Raw genomic sequence first — 11,338 nt, 5'->3', positions numbered from 1 at the left:
TCTGCTCAATGAGGCTATTAGCCAAGATATAGAGAATATAAAAAGGGGCCTATATGATCTTACTGATCTTACTGATCCTTGGTCTCCCTTTCCGAAGTTGCCTATATGATCTTACTGATCTTACTGATCCTTGGTCTCCCTTTCCGAAGTTGCCCTTCAAAATAGAAGGGGATTAGATTTGCTCTTTCTACAACAAGGAGGCTTATGCGCTGCACTTAAGGAAGAATGCTGCGTATATGTTGATAAAACTAGATTAGTTAATGATAGCATTGCCAGGTTACTGCCAGTTTAGAAAAAAGAAAAAGAGAGAGAGAGAACAACAAGAGTCATGGTATCAAAATTGGTTTTCAACCTCCCCCTAGCTTTCGACCTTGCTGCCCTCCCTTTGGGGGCCCCTATTGGGACTCCTATTATTGATTTCCTTCAGTCCTTGGGCATTTCAGAAATTGACACAATTTGTTAAATCTCAAATTGATTCATCTCTTTCAAGAGCATCTGTTTCAGTTCATTACCATCAGCTGGACATTGGCGATAACAAGCAGGTTATTGGAGAAGAGTCAGACATGGATACTGCTTCATCACCCTCNTCTCGGGGAGAGAGACTCAATTTCCATAAAATGCTTAAGTAAGATCATTCCCCCCCCCCCCAAATTCGGCCATCAGTCTCATGCCATGAATCATTTATAGATTGCCGTTGTTTGTGCTTCCGACATGGTAATATACATTCTCGCCACATTGGAAACTAAACAGTCATCCCAGGCTAGACACATCGAAAAATTGGAACTTGAAGCCGTCACCCNTGAGAGTTGTGAGACTAAGTACTACACAGAGATTAGTCTGGAAGCTGTTAGACAGTCTCTGAGAGGCATGTCTGATTGCATGAAGGTTGAGTGCCCTAGGGTCCTTCCCCCAGGAAAAANGGCATTGGAGCAGGTCAGGGTTACTCTGGGTAAAAATCTGTGGGCCTGAGAGTCAATCCTGTACATGGCCCCTAACATTGCACACTGGGGATCAGACCTCTACCTCTACCCACGGAGCTTGCTTCGTTCCTAAATCCCTTGGCTAGCCCAGGTTATACCCAACAGACTGGAACCGTTAATTCAAGCCTCATAGATGACTTGTCCTTGTGTCCTTCGTGGTTTTACAGAATCACCCGGTGAGCAAACAGATGTTTAGGCGGTTGTTAAAAACGTGGCTACAAATTTATTATACAATATGCCTTTATAAAAATATTAAAANGGGGGAGATGTTGGGAGCTATTAAGACAACACTATTGTCCTGATCTCTGAATTGGGCCTCTCCCCCTGAGAAGAAAAGGGGGTCAAAAGCAGGCCACCAACGCACTGTTCTGAGAACAACCACAGGTTGTTCCAGCCCTAAGTCAGCGCAGGATGTCCTGTCCTCAAGATGTACCCTGATACCTCCAAGTTCCTGCTTCCGTGTGTAGTCGCCAAAAGAAAAATTTCCGCTGCCCCATCCCTCCTGCTGAGAAGTACTTCCTCTTTTTCAGATGCCCCATCCCTCCTGCTGAGAAGTACTTTCCCCTTTTGCTTCTGCATTTAAACCTTGGGCCTGTCTAATACAGTGGGACCTTGATGCTACTCAGACTGCTTCCATGTGTTGTTCATTGCACAAGGTTCTCGTCTCTCTCTACCCCCCATTTGGTTCTTAGGAGAAGGTCCCCTCGAGACCCTCGAATAACTGGACCTGCTGGATGGGTCAATATTAGATTCTGAATTGATTATAATAAAGGGTTTTAAATTTATCCAACTAAAAATGACTAAGAATAGTTAAGGGGTAACAGTTCAGATATACTTTACGTAGATAAATAGTCTGCAAAAGTGTCGAAAGTCCATAGAATATGATATTTAAGTCCATTTCATTTTTTTTTTTCTTTGAGACAGTGTTTCTCTTTGTAGCCCTGGCTGTCCTGTAACTCACTTTGTAGACCAGGCTGGCCTCGAACTCAGAAATCTTCCTGCCTCTGCCTCCCAATTGCTGGGATTAAAGGCTTGCGCCACCACACCCAGCTGGCCATTTCATTTTTAAAGATCATTTGACTAGAGAGATGCCTGTTCCTGACAGCAGCTTCTTCTTGGCTCAGAGAAAAAATTGAGCATCAGTGGGGTGGCTCCAGTTGTGGTAAGACAGCCACTAGGTAAGAATTGCCTCAATTCATTTAAAGACAAAAATACTGTCCAAAAAAAGAATACAGTATGCAGTGATAGCTTTGCCAATACAGGGTAAGCAGTCCCTCACAGCTCTGCTTTACAAAGGTTTGTCAGATGATCCTGGGCCAGAAGGCTGAAGACTGATGCTCCAACGTTTTGAGAAAAGAGGAGGTAGTGATGATCTGTCTTTACAAACTGATTAAGTTTTGGAAGCTATGTTCTGTGCTTCCTATATTTTCAGGTAATATTTAAGTCATTCTCAGATTTCTGATGGTTTTAAAGACTAGTTATAGTCTCATAGTCAGCTCAAATTGTTTAACATTAAGAGAGATGAGATAGATTTGAAAACATGGTTTTCAGATGGTAATACAAGCTAAAATCAGAACATAATTCAGATATAAAATTGTAAGTTTTTTAAGTTAGGATAGATGGTAGAGTGCTTTATTCTAAATTGACAAATGTGATCAACTGAGTGTTAAGTGTATCTTATACTTTATAATTTACATAATTGTATTAGTTATACTCAATTTATAACTGAAAGAAAATATCCTTTTAATTGGACAAAAGGGGGGAAATGTAGGGGGTTACCCTGGTGTTTTTTATATTCTAGTTTTTTTCTGCTTCCTCAAGAGGGGCCGCCTTGACAAGAAGTAGATCATGTACTCAGGTGATTTCCTGTGAACCTTCTCCCCATTTTAACTGGTCAAATAAAGGCTAGAGCCCATGGTTGGGCAATGGAAGGGAAAGGTGGGGGTGGAGGTTTTAGAAAGTTGGAGAGAGCAGTGAATAAGAGAAGATGAAAGAGGAAAAGTGCTTGCCAGGAGAGAGGAGAGGAGGTAGACATGACTGCAGGCCTGAAAGGTATAGCTGGGGAATATAGCTGGATATATACACATGGCTGTGTGGGGCTAGATGAGCAGGGTAACTTATATGAGCCAGTAGAGAGTCTGCCCAGCTAAGGCCTAAGCTCTGAACTATTAAACATTCTCTATGTGGTTATTTGGAGCACTAGGTGGTTAAGGAACAAAAGCCACTGTATCATGTTCCAGCCTAAATTAATATATACAGAATATTATTATTCATTTTACAGTAGTATTTATGTATATTTGTTTGTGTGTATTCATATGCACCTGTGGAGGTCAAGACAATTTGTAAGAGTTAGTTCTCTCCATCCACCATTTTGGCCTCAGGAATGAAACAACATCTTAACTGGCTTAGCCACCATGCTTGGCCAAGTTCATCTTCCTAATGGAAATTTGCATGCTTTCACTTCCTGCTCTTTTTCTCTCACTCCTCACAGCATTTGCTTAGGTAGAGTTTGTTGTAAATGTTTGGTGTGTATAGTGAGGTTCAAAGAGATGAAACAAAAGGAGAAATCTGATCTTTTCTCCAAGTGATAGAATGCTTAGGTAGAAAAATCTAAACTACAGCTGAAGATCAGTTATCAGACTAGATGAAAGAGATACTGGATACAAAGCTAATGTGGAAATCAGTTGTATCTAAGTAGCATCAAATCCTGGGCTTGAGCTGTCTTTAGCTTGCAGAAAGTTCTTCTTTCCATTCTAGCAACTTGCTGCATTCTTCATGAAATCTAAGACCTGTGGATAAACTGTATTATGCAGGATGATTCACAAGTTACACTATGCCATTTGATAAACATGAACCATCATTTAGAGACAGTGAAGTGCTAAGTCAAGTATTATAGGAAGTATACATTTCATTTGAACACTGGTCTTAGACCCAGATGCAGTTAATATCTCTTTTGTGAGAGATTATGGAGCTATGTAAATATACAAAGAAAATATTGGCTTAACAAATACAGTCTCATAAAACTTTCTAGGAACTGCCAAAGGAGCCATGTAAATAATGCAACAGCCATGCTATCGCACTGAGATAACCTGTGCACAAGGATGAAGCAACACCTAGGAGGAAGGGATCCATTCCACTGAGGGGACATAGCAGTGTTGCTCAGGAAATGCAGGAATGACACTGGAGCAGGAGAGATGGTGCAGGGAATGGAGCACGAGGGGGATGGTGTAGGGTAATAGAGCACCAGGGTGATGGAGCTGGGAATGGAGCACCAGGGGGCTGGAGCAGGGAATGGAAGACCAGGGAATGGAGCACCAGGGATATGGAGCACTAGCATGATGGAACAGTGCCACGGACTAGCCCAGTCGCCCTTTCTCAATCCGTGGGAAATCATGGTTTCAGACAGATGGGCAAAGAGCTGGTGAGAAATTACAAACAGACATAGACACAAGGGAGTGCTGAATCTGAATGTATTTTTTCCAAGCAAACACCAGACTTTTAATACAGAAGAAAAACAAGAAAGCCAGGTGAACACATCCTTAAAGTTACATTGACACAAAACAAAAAGAATGCATACATTAAAAGATGGTGGGAGCTAGGCCATGTTTACAACTGAGAATAGGAACAACGCTAATTAAGATCAACTAAACACAGGAGCCAGGTGAATGCTCTGATACAATGCTCGTCCATTGTTAAACCCACCACCAGGGCTTCTTTAGTAAATACCTGATTATGCTATTCCTCTGGGTCAGAGCATCCCCTGGATGCTCCAGGTTTCTGCACAGGGGCATTCCCTTCTACTAACCCTTGCATACTACAACCCCCCTATTTCCTAGGCCATTGTGTATTCCTGTGTTTGGGTGTTGTTGGGAGTCATTAAGACAACACAATTGTCCTGATCTCTGAATTGGGCCTCTCCCCCAAAGAAGAAAAGGGGATCAAAAGCAGGTCACTGACGCACCGCTCCGAGAACAACCACAGATTGTTCCAGCCCTAAGTCAGCGCTGGATGTCCTGACCTCAAGATGTACCCTGATACCGCCAAGTTCCTGCTTCCCCGTGTAACTGCCTAAAGAATGTGCAATTCTATTGCCCCACCCCTCCCGCTGATAAGTACCTGTACTTCCCCCTTTGCTTGTGCAATTCTACTGCCCCATCCCTACTGCTGAAAGGCACTTCCCCTTTTGCTTGTGCATTTAAGCCTTGGGCCTTGCTCAATACATTGGAGCCTTGATGTTACTCAGAATGTTTCCGTGTCATTCTTTACACAAGGTTCTTGTCTCTCTCTACCCCCCTATTTGGTTCTTAGGAGAAGGTCCCCTCCGAATAACTGGACATGCTGGACAGGTCAGGGTGTGACTCAGCTATTGTCCTAAGTAATTACTATGCAGACTAGCCCTAAGCTTTTCTATCTCTGTTCAAGTAAACTGTAATGCCTAATTCTTTTCACTCTCTCTACAAGTGAATTTGAATTTTGAATGTTACTGAATAGGTAACATTCTTACTGAATTCCAAGCCTAGGGTCTGCTTCTAGGAACCATTGGAACACTGGTGAAGGCTTAGCTATATGTCAAAATCAATCCTTAAAAGCATTTATAATAAAACAATACTGAAGGAGAGCACACGGATCCATACCCCAGACTAACGCAGAGACAGGTTTTGAGTATACGGGCTATGGGAATGCCAAGGTTCCAGGAGACTAAGTATCCATGAAACTCTTTGCCTCATGACTGCTTCCAGGCTTTCAGGCCTGTCATGCGTGTCACTAATGGAGTGGATGTAGCAGAACAGGGAATGGAACAACAGGGAGAAGGAGCAGGGAATGGAACACCAGGTGGATGGTACAGGGAATGGAACACCAGGATAAGTATGCATTGGTCAGTGTCTAGACATGCAGTCTGGGGACCAGTGTCACTTAAGGATGAGTCGATTAAATCGCTCAGTCATCTTCTTATTCACTTTTGAGGTGACACTTCTTTTCCAAAGTTGCTGGTCACCATTGAGTTCTGTGTCCTTCTCTGCTAGGAGGAAACCAAATGCATTATGTCTAATAGCATGTCTCCTCTGCAGTGGGGAAGAAGGCAGGGGTGGGGTGGGTATTGTTCAGATGCACTCAGAACTCTGGTGTTTCCAGCTGGAGTTGCAGAGTCTAGAGGCAGGACTGGTCTCAGCTTTAGCACGTGGAAGGCATTGGGGATGAAGCCTCCATGCGGCACTAGAGAAGCACCTCTGAGCAAGGGCAGAGCCACAGGCAGGTGGTGATAGGAAGTGGGGAGGGACTGTGGGAGGAATGGTCATTTTCAGGCTGAGCCAGTACTGTGTTCCCATCAGACAGGTGTTGTAGAAAATATCTAATCTCAATCAGGGGTTTCTACCCTGCCATTAATCATCCAGGTCCCTGATAAAAGATACACAACTTTTATTGTTGTAATAAGCCTTAATTGGCACTAGAGCTTGGCACATATCTACCTTGTTTGCTTTAGAATCTATTTCCTCCCTCCCCCCTCTTAACTCCATTTTATAATTTGTCATGTTCCATCTGGGCAGCTCCTAACTCCACTTGGCTAGTCCCCATGACCATATTTTTATGACTCAACTACTCTATGGTGGCTTCTTTCTCTCTCCACCTTGTTCTCTCTCTTTATGGTCTTCTCACACCCCAAGCTCAGGAACCCAAGAGCCCTGCCTCTCTCTTCTGCCCAACTGCTGGCTTTAGGTACCTTTACCAATAAGGGGTAAACTTGGGAGCAAGGTTACATAATGTCTCCTGGGCAAGTGCAGACTCTCTCATCCCTAGGGCCAATTGGGGGCCAGTATTTAGCATTACAATACAAACCAACAACCAGACAGGAACTGGTTATGGAAGTGCTCTCTGACATTGAGGCCCCGAGTTTTTCCTGAAGTGAACTTGTATTTGATCAGGTTATCATCAGGGATGGGGTAGGGTGGGGTGAGGTGGGGGTAGGGTTTGCTCCATGCTCTGCTGCTTGACCACTAGAGTTCTGGATCTTGCAGGTAGAAAGTAAAAACAAGCTGTTTGTTGTCGCATGGCAAAGTAGTGATAAATGCAAAGTAAGAGGAAAGATAATATGATCATTTGATAGATCTGAACGGGTGTGTGTGCAATCTGAATTCACTCACTATCAAAAGTGGACTCCCAGGGGCTGGGAGATGGCTCACTTGGTAAAGGGCTTGCTGTGCAAGTATGAGTTTGGATCCCCAGGACCCATACAAAAATCTGGGCACAGAGGCATGTTCCTGTACCCAGGGGTAGGAAGGCAGAGATGGGTGGATTCCCAGGGCTGCCACCATAGAGGAGAGCTACTGATGTCACCATTCTGTCCCCAATAAAGTGTAGTTTCCCTTAAAAACAAAACATGACATTTTTTTCTTTTTTTTTTTTATTTTTATTACATATTTTCCTCAATTACATTTCCAATACTATCCCAAAAGTCCCCCATAGCGCCCCCCACTTCCCTACCCACCCATTCCCATTCTTTTGGCCCTGGCATTCCCCTATATTGGGGCATATAAAGTTTGCAAGTCCAATGGGCCTCTCTTTCCATTGATGCCCGACTAGGCCATCTTTCGATACATATGCAGCTAGAGACAAGAGCTCCAGGGTTCTGGTTAGTACATCATGTTGTTCCAACAATAGGGTTGCAGATCCCTTTAGCTCCTTGGGTACTTTCTCTAGCTTCTCTATTGGGAGCCCTGTGATACATCCAATAGCTGACTGTGAACATCCACTCCTGTGTTTGCTAGGCCCCGGCATCGTCTCACAAGAGACAGCTATATTTGGGTCCTTTCAGCAAAATCTTGCTAGTGTATGCAATGGTGTCAGCGTTTAGAAGCTGATTATGGGACGTATCCCTGGATACAGCAGTCTCTAAATGGTCCATCCTTTCATCCCAGCTACGAACTTTGTCTCTGTAACTCCTTCCCTGGGTGTTTTGTTCCCAATTCTAAGAAGGTGCACAGTGTCCACACTTTGGTCTTCATTCTTCTTGAGTTTCATGCGTTTATCAAATTGTATCTTATATCTTGGGTATCCTAAGTTTTGGGCTAATATCCACTTATCAATGAATACATATTGTGTGAGTTCTTTTGTGATTGTGTTACTTCACTCAAGATGATGCCCGACATTTTTTTCTTGAAATGATGTAATTTAGATAAAAATATCGAGGGCTTGTATGGCGGGTGTGCTCATTGAAGCAGATCTAAAATGTTTTATATGTGTGATGGTGCACATCTTTAATAACTGCACTTGGAGACAGAGGCAGGTGAATCTCTCTGAATTTCAGGCCAGCCAGGGCAACATAGTGAGACCTTGTCTCACATGGGAAAGGAAACAAACCAAACCAATAACAAAAACCCCTAACCAAGCTACAGACACAACAAAAACAAAGGCAGTATTGTTGGCAGAGTCCTGCAGGTACAGGGAACTGCTTGCCTCTGGCCTGGTGTTTACTTTAGTGGGAGGGAAGGGCTTCTAATGGGGGGAAGGAATGCCCTTAATGCTTTTGAAGTATCATAAGATTTATTTCTTGATCTGGCTGGTAACTCAGATATTTGCCTTTCTATAATTCATTTATCTCTGTATCTGTCTTTACTCACTTTCTGTATGTGCATGTGTTTGTTGAGCCATAAAACACATATCTCTTGTAAAGACAGTGAAGCAATACAAATCACCTGGAGGTACAGGTGCTGGCTGGATTGAGGTGCAATGGGAGACAGGGGCTTTTGTCACAAGATTCACCCTCAGGGCCTATGTGTACTTTCAAATCCCCTCCCCTGCTCCCTGTCTCCCCCAGCCACTTTAAACTGGAGGGACCACAGATGATGAACTGAAGTCCACAGAAAGCAGCACTCTCAAAAGCAATCTTCCTTTCTTCTTTTGTATCCTTTTCTTTCTTTTCTTTTCTTTTCAGGGTTAGGATCAAACCCAAGGCCCTAGTTTTTTTCACATTCCAATCATCACACCTCTTCCAAATTTCCAGCACATCATTCCATACAAAAGAGACTCAAACTCTGTGCAGCATAGTCTATAGCATAAGCCTGGGCAGTTTCTGTCTCCTGACCTTGCTCTCATCCCCCTGACTCTCCCATGCCCCTTTCCCCCATCTAGCTCATCACTGCCAACCATAGATACAGCCCACTCACTGGTTCTGCAGTTACACTATCAACACCTCAGATGAGCTTTTGCTGTTGCATAAGGCAGTTCAGTGCAATGGGAGTGTGATGTAAATTACGTGGGTTTCATGGAGAGCAAGAGAAAGGCTGGAGAGAACAGACATTTATACAACCCATACTGACCACCAGCGACTGGGATCAGCTTGCTTTGTTTTCAGATGTGTCTCTAATTCAGCCCTAAAATCCCATCCTGAGAGTAAAGGTGAGAGAAAGCACAGGAATCACCCAGCAGAGACCAGCACAACAGGTGCTGTGTGTGTCCCACCAGCACTGCTCACATTGCAGCCTCATGCACAAAACATGATTCTTTTTTCAAATTCCTACGTTTTTGCAATGGTTTTTCATGCGTCAACAGGTAACTGATACAACCTCTAAGGTATGGGCTTTGAATGTATTTCATGAGCTGCTGGATGCCAGGAGTGTTTTTAATGGGATTTTAGGAATAACGTTGTGTGTAAGCTTTGTTTAAAGGCAGAGTCTCAGGTAGCCCAGGCTGACTTTGAACTCACTCTGTAGACAAAGATGACCTTCAAATCCAGATCATCCTAAGCCTATCTCCGAAATGCTGGCATTATAGGTATGAGCCATCACTCCTAGATGTAGCTTTTATTTCATTTATTTATTTATTTATTTAGAAACAGTGCTACTTTATTAAAATACTGAGTTTATGTCACATGTATATTTGTCTCCCTACCATTTCCACATCTGACCACCACTATTACTATGTCCTATCATAACATTCCATACATACTTAAAACCAAGTAAAGGGTGGAGTTCAATCCTTGAAAACTAGACAGGCATTTTAGACAACACATTCTCGGCAACTGAACCTGGACAACATTTATCAAACACAGTAGGGAAAGTTCTCACTTTGCATTATAAAAAGGACAGCCAGATATCAACTATTACAGAAATGAAGACAGAATATTTCAAACTGTTTAAACCCNTTTCTTAAAGAGACTTCCTCCACTGCCAGAGATCTTGAATAGCCCCCTGGTCAGTCATCCGGAAACAATTCTTCACATAATTAATGAACTTGGCTTTCACTTTGGGAAGAGAACCGCCTTTTTCTAGACTTGCTTGCATTTGTGCCTTACTGTCTTCTACAGAACTAGGTCCTTTTGGTGTTTTAGGAGTCTTTTCCTGTTTTTTTGAAGGACTCTTGACCCTTTGATCTTGGTGTTGACGGTTTTAAGTCTTTTCCATTTTGGTTTGATTTTTGTGCATTTTTGACTGGGGTATCTCGTACAGATTTCTTCACTGGGACCTTTTCTTCAGTTTCCTCTTCATCAAAATCATCATCTTCATCATCCTCATCATTGTCCTCCTCATCTTCATCAAGTTTTACTTTTTTCTGTGGAACCTTGTTACCACCTCCAGGAGCAGATCGCTTTCCAGGCATGCCTAAGAATTTTTCGTCCTCCTCATCTTCATCTTCAGACTCTGCATCTTCCTCTACAGCTACTAGATGCTGTCCACTAATGTGCACAGGCCCTGAACCACACTTCAACCCTAAGACCACAGGTGGTGTAATTTTGAAGCCCCCGAGGGAAACTGTTGGCTGTACAGACATTTTCAAAGTTGCCAGTGTGACTTTAATTGGACTGCCTTCATAGTTCATTGCTTCTGCCTCTACGATGTGTAACTCATCTTTTGCCCCTGCTCCTAAACTGACCGTTCTTAATGACAACTGGTGCTCATTTTCATCACCATCCACTTTAAAGTGATAGTCTTTGTCAGCCTTTAGTTCACAGCTGAAAAGGTAGTTCTGAGGCCTAAGAGGACTCATGTCCATTTCCATCGAGTCTTCCATGAGGTGGAGGCGTGCACTTCAGTGTGGGAGAAGCCGGATGGAAAACAACTGCCTCCTGTTCCACAGAACAGACGCGCAGGACGGAATCACGCCAAGGAAGGTAGCTTGTATTTTATAAAGATTCTGGTTGGTACCTGTGTGCAGAGGGATTTGAATGGACCAATACTAGAGATAGAAGAAGGCTAGCTAAAGAATATTTAGAACAGTGGCTAGACAAGAGCTTTGTCATAAAACCAACCAGCATCTGCCCCATGCCCAGATGATTCACTCAAGGCAAGTGGGGTAGTTCTAGCCCCTTGGTCAGAGATTGGTTCAAGAGTGTGCATGTGTTGGGGTGAATTATGGTCTTTTCA

The 11,338-nt window shown here is 43.2% G+C and overlaps 1 pseudogene; it reads right to left on the bottom strand.

Annotated features, from left to right (window-relative positions):
• Nucleotides 1–10,123: 10,123 nt before the first annotated feature.
• Nucleotides 10,124–11,048, bottom strand: LOC110287896 (annotated as a pseudogene).
• Nucleotides 11,049–11,338: the final 290 nt, after the last annotated feature.

This window comes from Mus caroli, unplaced genomic scaffold (genome assembly GCF_900094665.2).
Source record: "Mus caroli unplaced genomic scaffold, CAROLI_EIJ_v1.1 scaffold_14623_1, whole genome shotgun sequence".
NCBI classification, from domain to species: Eukaryota; Metazoa; Chordata; class Mammalia; order Rodentia; family Muridae; genus Mus; species Mus caroli.
The sequence above is the reverse complement of the archived record's forward strand: the minus strand, read 5'-3'. Positions and strand labels throughout refer to the sequence as shown.